Source organism: Setaria viridis, chromosome 3 (genome assembly GCF_005286985.2).
Source record: "Setaria viridis chromosome 3, Setaria_viridis_v4.0, whole genome shotgun sequence".
In the NCBI taxonomy this organism is placed as follows: domain Eukaryota; kingdom Viridiplantae; phylum Streptophyta; class Magnoliopsida; order Poales; family Poaceae; genus Setaria; species Setaria viridis.
The window spans coordinates 36103581-36122654 of NC_048265.2; the positions used below are offsets into that span (position 1 = coordinate 36103581).

Here is a 19074-nt window from a genome sequence, read left to right on the forward strand (position 1 = left end):
ATACCATGTGTCAGGTTTCAACTTGTAATAATCTATAGAAAACTAGCTAGGGTCCGATGTACTCATGTACAGTGATCCATTGAGTTTGTACCTATAAATAGCACCGAATGATCCATCATACAAGCACCAAAAGATCGCTGCTTATTTCCTATCCCCACTGCACTATAGCTTCTTGTCTTCCGTTGTTCTTGTCCTAATTTGGCCCTCATATCTTAAGCTTACTAGCTAGTTCGCTCCATCCAGGAAAGACCCCATACCATGGTACCCTCCACCTCCACCGCTGCCGCCCTCAAGGGTGTCTTCTTGGCTGCCATTTGCTTCATGCTGCTCCATTCGTCGATGGGGCAAGAGCCAGCGCCGGCGCCGATGCCGCCTTCCGATTGCCCTAGTTACTGCACCTCGCGATGCACTCCGATATGCCAGGCCAATTCTGACGCCGCAGCAAGGAGATGTGAGAGCATTAGGCCCGAGCTCGCATATCCCGGTTGCTTTGAGGGCTGCAGCAGCCGGTGCACCGGCAACTCCGCCTATGCCCGTGGTTCCTGCGGCATCGGTTCCTGCACCGCTAGTAGCTGCGGCAGCCCGTGTGAGCGTAGATGCTGCGAGTCCTGCACGGGCTCTGCTTACGGCCCGTACTCCATGTGTATGGCGACCCAGCCGAAGGTATTCAGCAGCTGCATGATGGGCTGCACGGCCGACTGCCATAACAGATGTGCCAACGGCTCAGTTCCATAGATGCCGTAACTCGTAAGATGTGCGCCCATGGATGGCTCGGTGCTTCGTCTCTTCGGCTCTGCTGTGCATGTTGTGTTTTTCCCCTTCGAACAACTGTGATTCTGTTGAGTTACTTACTAATCGTGTTATCGAGCTCAATATAAGAGTGTTTAGGTGTTTGCGTCCGTCAATTTTGAATGTTAATGTTCGTGTTTAGTACTCCATAGTGTATATATAGGTGCATAGTAAATCTATATATACCTAAAAAAATCAAAATAACTTATAATTTGGGACGAATGAAATTGATGATATCTCTCAAGTCTCAATTGTAGAGGGGGTGTGTTCCCCGCTCTCCTGTTAAGCCACGACCGACTCACGAATTCACAACATAACTGCTCGATGGATGCAGGTCGATTCAGTTGTCCTGCCTAGGTAACCGCGGACACTTCTCCTAATGAGCTCTTTTTCAACCCATATTAACAACACTCAATTCCTGAACCCTCCTAACGGACAGATGCCCATCGCCAATCCCACTGCCCACTCATCTTGCGCTCTCGTTCCAATCCACGTTTTCCTTGCATCATGTCGGATCGGATCGAGCTGGCATATCCCCTCCCCAAAAGCACGACCACCTCTACCTTTTCATCCATTTCTCTCTGCTGCCTCTTTCGCCACTTCTCCCCCAAAATCTCGCCCATACTCCTGACTCCTGAGAACCTATGCCAACCTGCATTGACATAGGAGCACTAGTAGAGAATTGGCTTTCGATGCGCCCCCTTTTGTCCCGGTTTAAAGTTGGCCCAGGACAAAAGGGGGTGCGCCACGGTAGGCAAAAATGGAGGGCAGAGTTAGTCCCGGTTGGTAATTGCAACCGGGACTAAAGGGGGGCCTTTAGTCCCGGTTGCAATTACCAACCGGGACTAACTTTAGTCCCCGTTGCAACGGCTAGTTGCGGGCTGTTGGTGGCGGCACCCTTTTATCCCGGTTGGAGCCTCCAACCGGGACTAAACTTTCAACCGGGACAAAAGGTGTTCCTTTTTGTCTCGGTTGGAGTTTTTAACCGGGATAAAAACTCATCCCCATTATATACCAAGACAGAGGACTTTCTTCCTCCTCCAGCCCGAGCCAGTCCAGCACATTGACAGAGAGCTGAGCTTCACCTACTCTCCGGTGGTGCCGAAGCAAGGGAGGTGCTGCCCGAAGTTTTTTCCCTCATTTTCGTGGGAATTTGACTCAGCCAACACAAGTGTTGTGAAGGTTTGCTACTTCATCCTCGTGTTATGCTTTGATTTATGCTTTGGAGATGGAAAGATTATTTGCTAGAATGTGATGAAGTAGAAAATGGAGAGGTATTTTGAGCTAGAATGTGAGGGAGATTGATGTGTCATATATAGTATGCATTCTTGCAGTGGTTGAAGAATGATGCTACCTTGTCTAGACGGTTTATCTTATCAAATTCAATATGATTTTTCAAATTCATACTTGTTGAACTTGCATACTGCGTTCGTCTCTGCGAGGATGTTCTCCGCCGAGCAGCAACGTATGTCAAGAAGGAGGTTCGATTCTACAAGAAAGAGTGGATACGGACATCATGACCGTGTCCCCTTTTCCGTAGCATCTAATCTCTTTCATGACGAAGTGCGGTGCCGCCCAGTTGAGAACATGCTCGTGAGATGATCACGGTCTTCAAGTTCAACAACTTCTGCAGTGGTAAGGAAAAAACTTTTGTACATAGATGACTTCTGCTACTTGTTGAACTTATCAAATTCAATAAGGTTTTTCAAATCCATACTTATTAAACTTGCATACCGTGGTCATTTCTGCGAGGATGTTCTCCGCCGAGCAGCAACGTATGTCAAGAAGGAGGTTCGATTCTATGAGAAAGAGTGGATACGGACATCGTGACCGTGTCCCCTTTTCCGTAGAATCGAAGCTCTTTCATGACGAAGTGTGGTGCCGTCTAGTTGAGGACATGCTCGCGAGATGATCACAGTCTTCAAGTTCAACAACTTATGCAGTGTTAAGGTAATAATTTTTGTACATAGATGGCTTCTGCTACTGGAGGAAGTGGCGATGGTGGGGGCGATCGTGGTTCCTCTTTCGGCAAGGGAAAAATCATAGTTGGCCCTCAGCATAAGCTGAAGAAAAAGAGCGCGCTGGAAAAAGCAATACTTCGTTATTTGCAGCAACGTCATGAAGAAGCTATTGCCGCGGGTCAAGAACCTCTTTTTGGTGGTCGTTATGCTACACCCTCAGTCCCGGGTGTTTCACGTCCACTTAGTACTACCGTTTCAGGCGGCACAAATAAACCTGAGGATGAGGCTGGGTCAGCGGAACCTTCGTTTTCTCTGTCCAAGGATGCTTAAAGTCCTCCTAGATAATAACCAGTGGATGACTTGTTGTATTGTATCATGTTGTTTGGATCTTTAATTTAAATATGTGTATTTGGATCTTCATGTTGTTGTATTGTAACATGTTGTTTGGATCTTTAATCAATTTTCACGCGTAATCCATTGTGAAGTGTAATCCATTTTCGTGGGTAATACGATGCAGATGGACCGGCAATGGATTTATAATGCAGACAGGCGGAGCATGGTGTTTATTGATGGCTTGCATTATTTTCTCGAAGTGGCCAAAGCAAACAAGCCAGAGAATGGGTTTGTATGTTGTCCATGCTTCCAATGCAATAACAAGAAGGAGTATTCAAAGGATTCCTGGGGGACTATTCACAGCCACTTGTTTAAATACGGTTTCATGCCTAACTATTTGGTTTGGACCAAGCACGGTGAACAAGGGGTCGTAATGGAAGATGGCGAGGAGGAGGAGGAAGATGACACCATTCCGGACTGGGTTGCAGGCTAAGCTTTTGCAGGTACTACAATGGGAGAGGCTGATAAAGATGAGTTTGCAGAAAATGGCCCTACTGATGACCTTGGTCAGGTGATACGAGATGCATACAGAGATTGCGAAACTGAGAAGGAAGCAGCAAAGTTGCAGCGCATGATAGATGATCACCAAAAATTGTTGTACCCAGGTTGCCAGCAGGGCTATAAAAAACTAGGTACGATACTAGAATTTGTGCAATGGAAGGCAAAAAATGGTGTGTCCGATAAGGCATTTCAGGGGATGTTGAACATTGTCAAGAAGATTCTTCTCGAGAATAATGAATTACCGTCCACAACATATGAAGCTAAACAGATTATTTGCGCTCTCGGATTGGATGTTCAGAAGATACACGCATGCCCTAATGACTGTATCCTCTATCATGGTGATGAATACGAGAAATTGGATGCTTGTCCCGTCTGCGAAGCCCTGCGGTATAAGATCAGGCGAGATGATCTTGGTGATGTCGAGGGGCAGTCTCCCAAGACGAGAGTTCCCGCGAAGGTGATGTGGTATTTCCCTATAATACCACGCTTGAAGCGCTTGTTCAGGAACAAGGCGAATGCTAAGTTGATGCGATGGCACAAAGAAGACCGTAAGGAAGATGATATGCTGAGACACCCCGCAGACGGGGCACAGTGGAGATCAATTGATAGAGCATTCTCGAACTTTGAAAGTGAAGCAAGGAACATAAGGTTTGGTTTAAATACTTATGGATTCAATCCATTCGGTGAGTTGAGTAGTGGCCATAGTACTTGGCATGTGACCCTACATATGTTCAACCTTCCTCCTTTGCTATGCATGAAGCGGAAGTTCATTATGATGCCGGCGCTTATCCAAGGCCCAAAACAACCCGGCAACGAGATTGACGTGTACCTAAGACCGTTGGTTGATGACCTTTTACAGCTCTGGAAGGAAGAAGGTGTACATGTGTGGAATGAGGATAGACATGAGATCTTTAATCTACGAGCATTGTTGTTCGTAACCATCAATGATTGGCCTGCACTGAGTAACCTTTCGGGACAGACAAATAAGGGATATCGGGCATGCACCCACTATATAGACGACACAGACAGCATGTATTTGAAACATTGTAAGAAGGTTGTCTATATGGGTCATCGTCTATTTCTCCCTGCTCACCACCAGCTGAGAAAGAGCGGGATGCATTTCAAAGGGGCGCCAGACCATCGTAAAAAACCTACACACCGTAATGGAAAGCGTGTCTTCGAGATGATGAAGGATGTAAATGTAGTCTTTGGAAAGGGTCTTGGTAGCCAACCTGTTCCGAACGACGATAACGGACATGCACCCATGTGGAAGAAAAAGTCAATATTTTGGGAGCTACTTTATTGGGAAATCGTAGAGGTTCGCAACGCAATAGACGTGATGCACCTGACGAAGAATCTTTGCGTGAACGTGCTAGGCTTCATGGGTGTTTATGGGACCTCGAAAGATACATTGGAAGCACGACAGGACCTGAAAGCCATGGGGCAACGAGATGACCTACATCCAGAAAAGAGAGATAATGGACAACACTACTTACGTCTTGCCAGTTACACTCTCAGCAAGGAAGAGAAGGATAGCATGTTTGAATGCTTGAATAGTATGAAGGTCCCGTTTGGGTACTTCTCGAATATAAAGGGAATAATAACTATGAAACAAAAGAAGTTTACAGATCTCAAGGCCCATGACTGCCACATGTTGATGACCCAGTTGCTTCCGGTTGCAGTGAGGGGTGTTCTACCAGAAAATGTCCAGTTGCCGCTCGTAAAGCTATGCGCGTTTCTCAATGCGATTTCGCAGAAGGCAATTGATCCATCCAAGCAATCAAACCTACAGAACGATGTGGTGCAATGTCTTGTCAGTTTTGAGTTGTTATTTCCACCATCCTTTTTCAATATTATGACGCACTTACTGGTTCACCTAGTAAAAGAGATTGGTATTCTCGGACCTGTATACCTGCACAATATGTGGCCTTTCGAGAGGTTCATGGCAGTTCTAAAAAACTATGTTCTTAATCATGCCCGTCCAGAAGGATAAAAGGCCGTCCCCCTTTTATCCCGGTTGGTGGTGGCACCCGGGATAAAGGGGTAGGCTCCCAGCCCAACCTGGCGGATGCACTCTTTTGTCCCGGGTCTCGTCACCAACCGGGATAAAAGGTTATCCCGGTTGGTGATGGGACCCGGGACAAAAGGCCCTTTAGTCTTGGGTGCCATTACGAACCGGGATAAGGGGGGGGGGGTTAAAAGGCACTGTAGCCCCTTCTACCCCCACGCCATTTACACTTAGCCAAATTTTCGCCAAGATCCCGCGAGCGCTCTGCTCCGTCGCCGCCCGTCCGCCTCCCTCGCCGGCCGCCGCCGTCGTCGTCCCCTATTGCCCCAGCCGTCGTCGTCCCGCCACCTGACCGCGCCCAGACAGCCTCCTCCTTCATCGCCCCAGCCCGCCTCGATCCTCCTCCATCGCGCCCGGCCCCTACCTCGTCGCCGCCGGCCACCTCCATCGCGAGGCCTCGTCGCCCCTCATCGCCGCCTCGTCACCCCTCGTCACCCCTCGTCGCCGTCCTGCCTCTGCCGTCCCGCCGTCCCGCGTGCCTTCGCTCCGTCGTCGCCTCCGCCGTCCCGCCGCCCCGGCCACCGTCGACTGCGCGCGAGGTTCGCCGCGCCGGCACTGGCACCGGGAGTACCGCCTTGCTGACGCTAGGCCACCAGCTGGCGTCAGCAAGGGCCTTTTTTTTAAGTTAGAAAATAAATAGAAATGAGTAGTAATTAGGTAGAAATTCAATAGATTTTTGTATATGTGTTAGAAAATCAAATTAGTGTAAATTAGTAGTAATTAGGTTCGTCGCTCCGCCTAGGTTAGAAATGAATCGTGTTTCGTCGTGGTTCCGTCCCACCTCCGCCGTCCCACCGCCCTGACCGCCGCCGTCCCAACCTAGGCACCGTTCGTGGTTCCGTCCCCGCCTCCGCCGTCCCGCCTCCGCCGCAACTTCATGTTATTGCTAGAAATTCGTACAAAATTCATGTTATTGCTAGAAATTCGCACAAAATTCATGTTATTGCTAGAAATTCGTACAAATTCATGTTATTGCTAGAAATTCGTACAAAATTCATGTTATTGCTAGAAATTCCTACAGAATTCATGTTATTGCTAGAAATTCGTACAAAATTCATGTTATTGCTAGAAATTCATACAAAATTCATGTTATTGCTAGAAATTCCAATAAATATGGACAAATTAGTAGAAATTTGGTAGAAATTAATCATTGTTGCGGCCACCTCGCTCCGTCCCCGCCTCCGCCGTTCCACTGCCCCGGCCTCTGCCGTCCCAACCCGAGGCACCGTCGACCGCGCGAAATTCGTACAAATTCATGTTATTGCTAGAAATTCGTACAAAATTCATGTTATTGTTAGAAATTCGTACAAAATTCATGTTATTGCTAGAAATTCGTACAAAATTCATGTTATTGCTAGAAATTCGTACAAAATTCATTTTATTGCTAGAAATTTGTACAAATTCATGTTATTGCTAGAAATTTGTACAAAATTCATGTTATTGCTAGAAATTCGTACAGAATTCATGTTATTGTTAGAAATTCCAATAAATATGGAAAAATTAGTAGAAATTAATTGTTGCTGCGGCCACCTCGCTTCGTCCCCGCCTCCGCCGTTCCGCCGCCCCGGCCTCCGCCGTCCCAACCAAGGCACCGTCGACCGCGCGAAATTTGTACAAATTCATTTTATTGCTAGAAATTCGTACAAAATTCATGGTATTGTTAGAAATTCGTACAAAATTCATGCTATTGCTAGAAATTCGTACAAAATTCATGTTATTGCTAGAAATTCGTACAAAATTCATGTTATTGCTAGAAATTCATACAAAATTCATGTTACTGCTAGAAATTCGTACATAATTCATGTTATTGCTAGAAATTCCAATAAATATGGAAAAATTAGTAGAAATTTGGTAGAAATTAATCGTTGTTGCGGCCACCTCGCTCCGTCCCCGCCTCCGCCGTTCCGCCGCCCAGGCCTCCACCGTCCCAACCTAGGCACCGTCGACCGCGCGAAATTCGTACAAATTCATGTTATTGCTAGAAATTCGTACAAAATTCATGTTATTGTTAGAAATTCGTACAAAATTCATGTTATTGCTAGAAATTCGTACAAAATTCATGTTATTGCTAGAAATTCGTACAAATTTCAAGTTATTGCTAGAAATTTGTACAAATTCATGTTATTGCTAGAAATTCGTACAAAATTCATGTTACTGCTAGAAATTCGTACATAATTCATGTTATTGCTAGAAATTCCAATAAATATGGAAAAATTAGTAGAAATTTGGTAGAAATTAATCGTTGTTGCGGCCACCTCGCTCCGTCCCCGCCTCCGCCGTTCCGCCGCCCAGGCCTCCACCGTCCCAACCTAGGCACCATCGACCGCGCGAAATTCGTACAAATTCATGTTATTGCTAGAAATTCGTACAAAATTCATGTTATTGTTAGAAATTCGTACAAAATTCATGTTATTGCTAGAAATTCGTACAAAATTCATGTTATTGCTAGAAATTCGTACAAATTTCAAGTTATTGCTAGAAATTCGTACAAATTCATGTTATTGCTAGAAATTCGTACAAAGTACTACTAATTTGTAGAAATTTGTATAAATATTTCGGACTTTGTGGGATTCATGTTATTTTATGATTTCATGTATATACCCTTATGTACATATAACTAAGGCGATTTCTATGAATGTCATATATGATTCCATGTATGTTAATCAATAGTTGAAATGGCAGACGATGGGACTTCAAGGTATCTCATGGAGCAGATAATCGCTGGTGATGGTAGTGGCGACAACCTTCCACTATCGTACACCGATGAAGAGGGCACCCAGGCGGACATGTTCCTCAACATGTCCGCCGATGGGAATGAAGAGCAAGAGGCCCAGTTCCACCTTGCCGTGGCGGAAGGTTCCAGCGAGGTATAATAACGAATCTTGTATTGTTTCACGCCACCGTTACTACTACGTACTAATTAACGAATCTTGAACTGTTAGCCCTCTGGATCGACGCAAGGGCAGAAGACCCGAGGTCGTACAAAGGTGATGGAAGGGAGGCTTCTCATCACGGAAGTGACAGAAGAGGGTAGGTCGGTTGCTCCCGAGAAAGTAGCAAAGAAGTACGTGAGTCAGATTGGGGCAATCATCTGGGACAACGTGCCTATCAGCATCAGAGAATGGAAGGGCAGAAGCACTGATCCATACGCCCTCCCGGAGACAGAGAAGAATATGCTGTGGGAAAATGTCAAGACACATTTCACATTCCCTGAAGGATATATTGAGAAGGATGTGAAAGCGTGGACGCTTAAGAAGATGGCTACACAATTCCAGACATTCAAGAAGATGCTGGATACCCACTACATTAAGAAAGGCTGAACTCCAGACTTCAACGCGTGGCCAAAGTTGAGGGACCATTGGGATGCATTTGTTGAATATAAGAGGAGTGAAGACGGTGTGAAAAAGATCATGACCAACACAACAAATGCTAGTCAGAAGGGCTACCATCATCATCTGGGGTGAGGTGGTTATGGCTCAGCAATTCCCAAGTAGAGGAAGATGGAACAAGATCTGATCAAACGGGGAATCGTACCTGCAACTACTGAATGGCCCGAACGATCAAAAAATTGGTACTACGCTCATGGAGGCTCCCTGAGCCAAGAGGATGTGACGTTGATTTTCAATGACACAATACGTGAGAAGGCCGAACATCTTGTGAAGAACATTGAAGATTCTAAGGCTGGGAGGTTGAAGGTGGACCGAGAAAATGATGAGCTCACATTGGCCCTCGGTAATCCGGAGCACCCAGAACGTTGCCGAGGGTTCGGGGTCATTCTGTGGAAGTTTTCTTTCCGAGGCGACAGCGCCTCGTACAAAAGCCGGAAGCGAAGAAAGGACAAAGAATGATGGAGGAAATCAATCGTCGAGTGGCCCATGCAGTTGCGGAGTTGGCCCAATCTGGAGCATTGCCGAATCCTAACAACGCCAGCCCTTCTCAACGCCTCTTGAGCAATTGTGCTTCTACAGGGGTCCCCAATGCGCAGACGCCCAGGTTAGCTGTGGAGGAGCAATGGTTCCCCGTGGATGCCATCACGCAACGCACCACATGTGAGCTGCATGCACCGGTCGGCAACCTCACTATTAAGGTATACTTATACATAATATTTATGCAATCTTGTCAATTGATCCACGCCTCGAGATTGGAGTTTAACTTGTTTACTTCTGCTATATGTACAAGTAGCGTACGGGAGTGCGTTAGCAACCCTGGCGGGGCAGAGCAGTCATGGCATGGAGATTCCACCTGGCTACGCCAGCGTCCGCGTAGAGCAAATAGTTGATAGCTAATATGAAGGTCTAGAGCTCGACCTCCCAGGAGGCGACGGTGAAAGGACACTGGCAGATGCGCTTCATGGGATCATTCTGTGGCAAAAACGCTACATCATTATTCCCGGCACGGAGCCATCTCCTCAAAGCTCAAGACCGCTCCCCGTAGATCCCCAGCAGCGACCTTCTCCTCATAGCTCGAGACCGTCATCTCCTGCACAACCTGCTCTAGGACCATCCCTTCCATCTATATCAAGGTCTCCATCTCCACCACATCCTGGTGGTGGGAGCGACGACAACAATAACAACACCCCTCCCCGATCACCGTTGCCGGCACCAAGAGTGGCCCCTAGGAAGGAACCTGCACCACCACTAAAGAAGTCACGAGCACCGCCTCCCAAGCAAAGACAGAGAAAGAAGAAAACAAAGGAGCCTGAAGTGACTCGTAAGGAACGCTGGGAGGCAATGTCTCATGTGGAACAATGGGCAGAAATCCAACGAGAGGCCAGTGAGTGGTTCAAGAAACAAGCCGAAGAAAAAAAAGCAAGGGAGATGGAGCCACCGTCAGTAAATTGAAGAGATTTAAACTTTTTTATGAAGATGGAAGAAGGAGCCAAGAAAAGGATACCACTCTTATCAAACTAACGGGCTTTAGTAAAGGCTGATGAAAAGGATAAAAGGAAAGGAAAGTCATCTTCCACCGACCTCAGCCATTTATCAAAAAAAGACGCTCGAAGGGTAAAAGCAATGCCCTTGGATCAACAAGCAGAAGTATTGAAGTTCATGGAAGAAACAGGTCTGGGACTTGATGAATGCCTAGGGCAAGGTGAGACGCCAACTACACCGCCTCCTGAGCCGAGATGGCCTTATGAGCTAGGCAAACCTCTAGTAAAGCCTTCATTGGTACGGAAGCTATCAACAAAGATGTACGCATTCCATCAATGGTACATGATAGCATTCGCCGACTCGAGGGAGATGCTCGGCCTGAAGGTAAAACCGATAGATTTTTACGGCGAAGGCGAGAAAGTGCTGTGGCTAGACTTCAAGGATATATACGAAGTGTACCATCATGATGCCCTGGACGTCTCTCTGATCAGCGCTTGGGTTCTGTAAGTGTCCGTTTATCTCTACATGTAAATTTTGGCGTGCGTCACCGTACTAACTTCGTCTTCCATTTCATGTAGGATGCTAATTCAAACATGCCGTCGAGAGGCGTACCTACATATAGGATTCATGGATCCATCTGTAGTTAACCAACAACCGATACAATTAGCGCCGGAAAAAACCTTGGTGGAAGTATAAAATTTCCTAGACAAACAAAGATTCAAGGATTTCATACTACTTCCATACAACTTCAAGTAAGTGTGTGTATACCGTCTACTTTCGATGTCTTTTTCCTTATCTCTACATGTTAGTTAGCTCTAATATGCATGAACATTTTACGCACGCAGCTTCCACTGGATCCTTATTATAATTGAGCCTGCTTCCACTGGATCCTTATTATAATTGAGCCTGAAAGAAGCCACGTCACTGTCTTCGATTCGTTGAGGAAAGATCTGGTGGAGTACCAAGAAATGCAAGACATGCTAGGCTTGTAATAATTCTGGACCTTTATCTCTATGCAAAAGTTTATTTCCTAAATTTTATCCCTGTTACACTATATCATTCATTATTCTAATCCGCAGCGTATGGAAACAATTCATAAGGACACACAAAGGTCCATTCAAAGAAAAACTTACATGTAACACAGACTTCCCGGTACGTATGAAGTCTGCACATTTATTACATTGTATAACACGAATATTTCATAACTTATTTTTTTCCACACTGAAGTGCTTAAGACAGGAACCCGGAAATAATCTATGTGGCTACTACATCTGTGAGCACATGCACAGTTTTATGGGACCCAAGGGACTAAAGATGACGCCGCACAACTTTAAAGTACATAAAATAAAACTATTACTATTTAATTATTTTCTAGCTCCTTATATGTATTTGTTCGCGTAACATTCACAAATTTCCAAATTATAGATGTTAAATATTCAACAAGGACTCTTGAAGGAAGAAAGAGTAGCGGCAATATGTGAAGGTCTCATTGGATTCCTAATGGACAAGGTGGTAGATCCAAAAGGAGAATTTTATTACGATGGACGACAATTAGACACTCCGATCAGCAACACCTCGACGGGAAGATTGTAGATATATACTTTGATTTATTTGTATATATAATACGCGCTAATTATGATCGATTTGTACTATTTGAATTGTGTATATCAATTACGTATAAGAATTGTGTATATATATAGTAATTGTATAATTACAAATCCCATTCGTTTAAATACTAGTTGATTTCATTCAAAAAAAATCTCAACTACTAAAGATTAACAAAAGGACCGCGGTACTACGTACGTGATGCATGCATGAAAAATTCAGGCGCCAGGAAGGTGCCATGCAGGGCGCCATTTTAGTCCCGGTTGGAATCCAACCGGGACTAAAGGGTAACCCTTTACTCCCGGTTGGGAAACCCAACCGGGACTAAAGGGGCGCCTTTAGTCCCGGTTGGGTTTCCCAACCGGGAGTAAAGGGCCTGTCCCGCGCTTGGCGTGGCAGGCCCTTTAGTCCCGGTTGGTGACACCAACCGGGACTAAAGGGTGACCTTTACTCCCGGTTGAAAGACCTGGGACTAAAGACCCCCCCTTTTATCCTGGTTGGTTTATCCCAGATGGATTTTCGGGAGATATGCACCTTACCAACCGGGACTAAAGGCCAATTCTCTACTAGTGGAGAATCGCGGATTCAATCGATATCTGCAGTTCCACGCACCAAAAGAGGAGTAGGAGGCCAGCATCGGGGATAAGTGCTTGGAGGTGACCATCAGCCTCAACCTCCTCCACTCTGCCATCCCTGAATAAGGCAAATGCATGGCCACCATATGCCAGCAGCACCCAACGAGGTGGCGAGAAGGATGCAGTGGTGGCTATGCTCGGCCGACTCGCTGTGGAGAACTCTGAATAAAAATGACAATGAGGACACAACACTAAGGGCAAGGTCACCGCCCCGAATTTTCGTGACGATGCAACGTTAGCATTATGTTTGGAGGGTTAGCCTATTATTATTCCAGCAGACAACATATATAAGGCAGTCAAAAGATAAGTATACGTTCATTTCCACCACAAGAGCCAAGCGTCATAAAGTAGCTGATGTTAAAATTCCGTCACATTTTACCAACGAGATTGTCCTCTAGTTGTGACCAATCCGAGAAGATACTCGATGGTACGGTAATTTATCAAAGATCTAATAACCGCTACGCAAATTGTGTTTTCCTTGAAGGAGAAAGTTCATTGAAAATAGTTTTTTTTTGTCAGAGCTATTGTCTCCGAGGAGATTCCGTGAAGCCAACTGGAGCCCAATGACAAGCAATTGTATGGGGTTACCCCATGTTCATTTGGTACTACACCATCCAAGATCAAACCTTAATCGGCACGTGAGCTTCCACCTAGCGGTTGATGGAACAATCAAGCAGCATCGGAAGGTGATATTTTGATTTGTGGTGTTTACTGCGGCTGAGCGTTGGAGTAGTGAGGCGCGTGTTTTGTTGAATTGCTTGCTGTTGGGTTGTTGTGAGTTACTTAATGTCGTCAAGTTGTTACTTTTCCTAGTATTTTTTATCGTCCAATCTGTATTTTCATCTTCTTTTTAATATAAAATATAATCTGCCGCTGTTCTGATTGTTTCAAGAAAAATAAAGCTCCCATTTACCTATGAACTTCCAAACAGAGAAAAACATGCTCGTTGTGGTACCATGTCTTGAAAAATCATTTCTATAGTAGTGGTCTTTAATGGTGAAAATGTGGCGTTGCATACTGGAACAGATCAAACCACGCACCCTACATTTAAAGTGGAGGTAGAATACATGCTTATTATATTTACTCAATTTCCTTTCATTCCTGCTATAACTAGGTTCATGTCACGTACAGGTTTTTGTTCTTAGTTGTTTGCTAGATAAAGGCAGTGAATCTCTAGGCACACTTTTGGGGACAAAAGTACATCATCCACAAAAGTGTTGTGCTTTCGCTTGAACAAGCTGCAGGAGTGCAATGCATTCTAATTTTTTCTGGATGTTCTACGTGTTCCAAGTTAGGCTTTTGCATGTGAGTACATGATGGGTATATCTTTACAAATAACTTATTTGAAGCTCATAATTTTATTAAAATTGGAGCTTAAAATTTTATTTGTGACAGTCTATATGGCTAATGACACAGGTAGGACCAGGTCTCACACAAATTTTTCAGAAACAGAATTGTGAGGTGACCATCCCTAATATATACTTCTTTTTGTCTCATAGACAAACCATGGGCTGTTGTTCTCATCAACGTTTAACATTAACAGCTATGTCAGTCCTAGTCACAAAATCGTTTCACTACTACCCATCACAGCCAGCCTAGACCCCCATTACAGTCGGTTCTAGGTTCGTCAGATAAAGGTCAGTGGTGACCCATCACCGTCGGACCTAGCTGACCTCCATCACAGTCGGTTCTAGGTTTTTCAGATAAAGGTCAGTGGTGACCCATCACCGTTGGACTAGAACCGGCTGTGATGCCATTTAAAAAACAAATCCCCACTGACACCTCCTGGAACCGGCTGTGGCTGGTAGAGGGAGGAGGGAGGAGGATAAGAGATAGAGGTGGCCGGGTGACGGAGATGAGCGAACACTAGTGGACCTCAAAATCCAGTGTATAAAAATTTTGGGTTCGGTCCCCAAGCTATCAGCGCCGGCTGTAATACAAATCGGCGATGATGGTATATCATCACTGCCGGTTCCAATTTTCACCGTCAGATTGTGTAAAAATCCGACGGTGATAACTCATCACCGCCGGTTCATCGAAAACTGGCAGTGATGGCTTTTTCTCTAGTACTGGTTGGCGCTCCTAGAATCCCATTTCTACACTTTGAGAATGAAAATCACTGGTTGAAAAACTACGACAGTAGGAAATGGAAATGGGTAATATTTACCAGATCGAAGAGGAAGGAAAGAACACACTCTATAAGCCTTCTAAGGTTGTATTACTGGAAGAAGAATACACGAAAAGTTTTGTCACGTGGCTGAGAAGGCAGCTCCATCCAGTTGTTTTCACTGACATGTTTATTGACTCAACACAGTACAACTGATTACCGGACCATGCAAACTAACATGGACAACAACTTGTAGACTTGACACGCCATTCTTACACATTTTCACACACTTGAACGGTAACACAACTGTATATATTTTGACGATACAAACACAAATAAACACAATAATCAACGCATGCCGACGATTCATCCGTTAAAGCACGCGAGGCGCGGCTCATGGGGCCACGAGGGGGCTAGTTCCTGCAGTTGCTGTTGCAGCCGCTGTTGCAGCCGTTGGAGCACTGCTGGAGGACTGAGGACCGGCAATTGCCGTATGCACTATCGGCTGCGTTACTGCAGATGCCGGTGCATGTACCCAAACAGTTGCATGCGCTGCAGGATCTGCTGCAGCTGCTGGAGCAGGAGGGCACACACTGTTGCATAACTGTGTTCTTAACGTTACCGCAAGAGCTGGAAGCGGCATCGTTGCACACCGACATGCACATGGAGGCACAGTAATCACTGCAATATGTCGCAGTCGCCGACTGCCCTAACCAACACAGAATCAACACAATGCTCATGGCGACAATTGTGGTCTCCTTACGAGTGACAGTAACTACGGCCATTGTATGCAGTTCTCGTGGATTATGGAAGAAAAAGTTAGCTACTAGCTTGGGAAATGGGAAGAAGCTGGTTAACTGTGCATGTTTGATGGAGCACTCGATCCAATTTATAGGCATGTACTTGTAGACCAAATAAAAGATCTGTATAGCAATCTATGACTACTTATTAATAATGTAGATAGTGGCACCTAAATATGAAAATTTGACCATGTTACAAGTTGAGAAATGGCATACATGTAACTTGTATTGACCATGTTACAAGTTGACAAGTTGTTGATGGCAAGATGAGTGTACAATACTAGCTAGTCTCTTGCTCCATTCCTCACGAAACGTACAAGTTGACATAAGTACAAGATTATCATGATCAACCAAGGTGCATTATGAGAGTTGACATACATAAGTACTTGTATGCAGTAAACCACAAAGATGTACACTTAAAGTAAAATTTACTCGGACAATCTTGAGTTCATTTGGGTGCAAAAACAAGTGCTCATAGAACAGCTGATGGAATTCATGGAAAAACTGAATTGCTTGAATGCTGACAAACTTGTGATGGAAGGATATCAATGAACGACGTCTATTGCTACAGGGAAACTGAGCGAATTGAATTAATTATTAATAGTGTAGATGGCGGAATCTATATATGGAAATTTGACCATCTTACATGTTGACAATTCACATACAAGTAACTTGTATTGTGATACAAGTTGATGACAAGAAGGGTGTACTATATGTGTGTGCAGTTCTAGTCTCTAACTCGATTCCTCATGCACCAGTTGACTTAAGGACAAACTGACAATGACTTCATGTGTGATGAGTGTATAAATTACTGTCTTTCACCACCCTCACATACAAATTGACATAAGTACAAAGCTTATCATTATCAACCGTGGTATAAGATGAGAGTTGACATACATAATTACTTGTACACAATAAACCAAATAGAGATGTACACATACTGTAAAATTTACTTACACACACTTGGGTTAATTGGGGTTCCAACAAGTCTCATAAATAGAACAGATCATGGAATTGAAGAGAACACTGAAATGCTTGAATGCTAACAAACTTGTGCTAGAATAAAATCAATGAACAAGCCTGTCACGAAATGCGAAGGCAACAATCGCCTATCACGACCTGGAAAAGTAATAGTTACAACATCGGAAATTAACACTCACAAAAATATATTAAAATCCTTCATTAAAATGACCTTTTGTCATTCGGTTCTAGAATAGAAAATTTCCTCTGCAACAATGCATCATGTTTCAAGAAACATCCAGCCATAATCTTGCTATAGCTAAAGGAGAGTGTTGCAACACTCAAAATGTCATGTTGCAACATTAAAAAAATCATAAAGTAACATCTTCCATATAGTAATTCGGCACTAAAAAAAGGTTGCATCAGAAAAGAAGTTTTTTGCAACATTGAAAAAGCCCATGCAACATCTCTGATTTCGTGATTGTAGGAAACCAATGGGCATGCACTTAATGTGTTACTTCAACTTACCATAATGCGACACCAGGTGAACTTTGGACCAAGATTTCTGCCAAAAATCTCAGGTTTTGGATGGCAAAATTTTGAATGATAAAACAGAGCATTATATATCTGATGGTGAAAGCAGAGCCATCAGCTACGTTACTCAATATATACCAAGTCTGATGTCTATAGTTGCGGAATGCTGATCATTGAGATGTTCGGAGCAAGGAAGAACTGTTAGAATAGAATATCTTGTGTAAACAGATCAAACTCTGACATGCTTAGTTGATTCGGATACTTAGAGATAGATTAGAGATAAGTCTTTTGTAAAAGGTATCCGAGTTCCATACGATGACAATACCTTGTATATCTCTTGAGCAGTTGCTCCTATATAAACATGCACCCGTGGTGAGCCAAGATAGGCAACCACGTTTCCTCCTTTTCTTTCATGGTATCAGAGCATCCTCTTCCTAAACATCCACAAAATCCTTGCCTCAAAATTCCTGCGCCAAGCTGCTTCGTGCGTCAATCTGCCCCTGTGCTAGATCCCCTGCGTCAGTAACCTGCTGCTGCTTGCCTACTGCTTGCGCCAGTTAACTTGCTGCTTGCACTAGCAATCTGCCCCCTGCGCCAGAAACATCTCAACATCATCCATGGCGTCAACATCAACAGCTATGCCGGCGCCAAGAGTTGTCACAGAGAAACTAACTCGTGACAACTACCTGCTATGGAAGGCTCAATTTCTTCCTGCAATTCGAGGAGCTCAACTCATGGGAATCCTAGATGGATCTATTCCTGAGCCACCCAAGACCGTGGAGGTGATTACGGCGGACAAGACGAAGGAGAGTGTCCACAACCCCGACTATGATTTGTGGGTTGCAAAAGATCAACAAATTCTGAGCTATCTGCTGAATTCCCTTACGAAGGAGGCGTTGGCGTCAGTGGCAACGGCGACGACCTCGGCACAAGCATGGGAGGCGCTTGAAGCTATGTTCTCGGCACACTCCAAGGCGAGAATCTCCAATCTACGCATGATGCTCTCTACAACTAAGAAGGGCAACATGACCTCGTCACAATACTACACCAAGATGTGTGCTTTCAAGGATGAGCTAGCTGCAGTTGGCAAGGTGATCGACGACGACGAGATGGCTCACTTTATTCTAAACGGTCTTGATTTTGAGTATAATCCGTTTGTGTCATCTATGCTTGGTCGCGTTGGATCTGTTTCTTTGAGTGAATTATACTCTCAGCTCTTAGCCTATGATATGCGCCTGGAGATGTATCATGAAGGTGGACAATATCAGTCATCTGCTAACATGGCTGGGAGAGGGCGAGGTCGCGGTCGTGGTTCTGGCCGTGGCCGAGGTAGGAGCAATAGAGGCCGCGGTGGAAATCAAAATCGTGGCAATTATGGTCCAAGCAACGCACCAAAGCAAGGAAGCTACAACACCAAGATCGTATGTCAGATCTGCAAGAAGGGAGGACATGAAGCATCAAGGTGTTGGTATAGATATGATGAAGATGAAGAACAACAGCAAGACTACAAAATTGCGGGGGTGGCTACCACTGGTTACGGTTACGACACAAATTGGTATGTCGACAGTGGAGCCTCTGATCATGTTACTGGTGCACTTGAGAAGATGACGATCCACGACAAGTACAATGGACGTGATCAAGTTCATGCTGCAAACGGTTCAGGTATGAGAATTAGTAACATTGGTCATACAACTTTACATACCCCTAGCAAAGATCTACACCTTAAAAATATTCTTCATGTTCCTAGCGCCAGCAAAAGTCTAGTTTCCGTCCACAAACTTGCTAAAGATAATGATGCCTTTCTCGAATTTCATCCAAATTTCTTTTTTATTAAGGATCAGGAAACAAAG

The 19074-nt window shown here is 44.7% G+C and overlaps 1 non-coding gene across 1 annotated transcript; it reads left to right on the forward strand.

Moving 5' to 3' along the window:
- Positions 1-18315: 18315 nt before the first annotated feature.
- Positions 18316-18454, forward strand: LOC117851131 (small nucleolar RNA Z247). The gene has a single exon (XR_004639490.1). It is a non-coding gene; the product is annotated as a small nucleolar RNA Z247 (small nucleolar RNA).
- Positions 18455-19074: the final 620 nt, after the last annotated feature.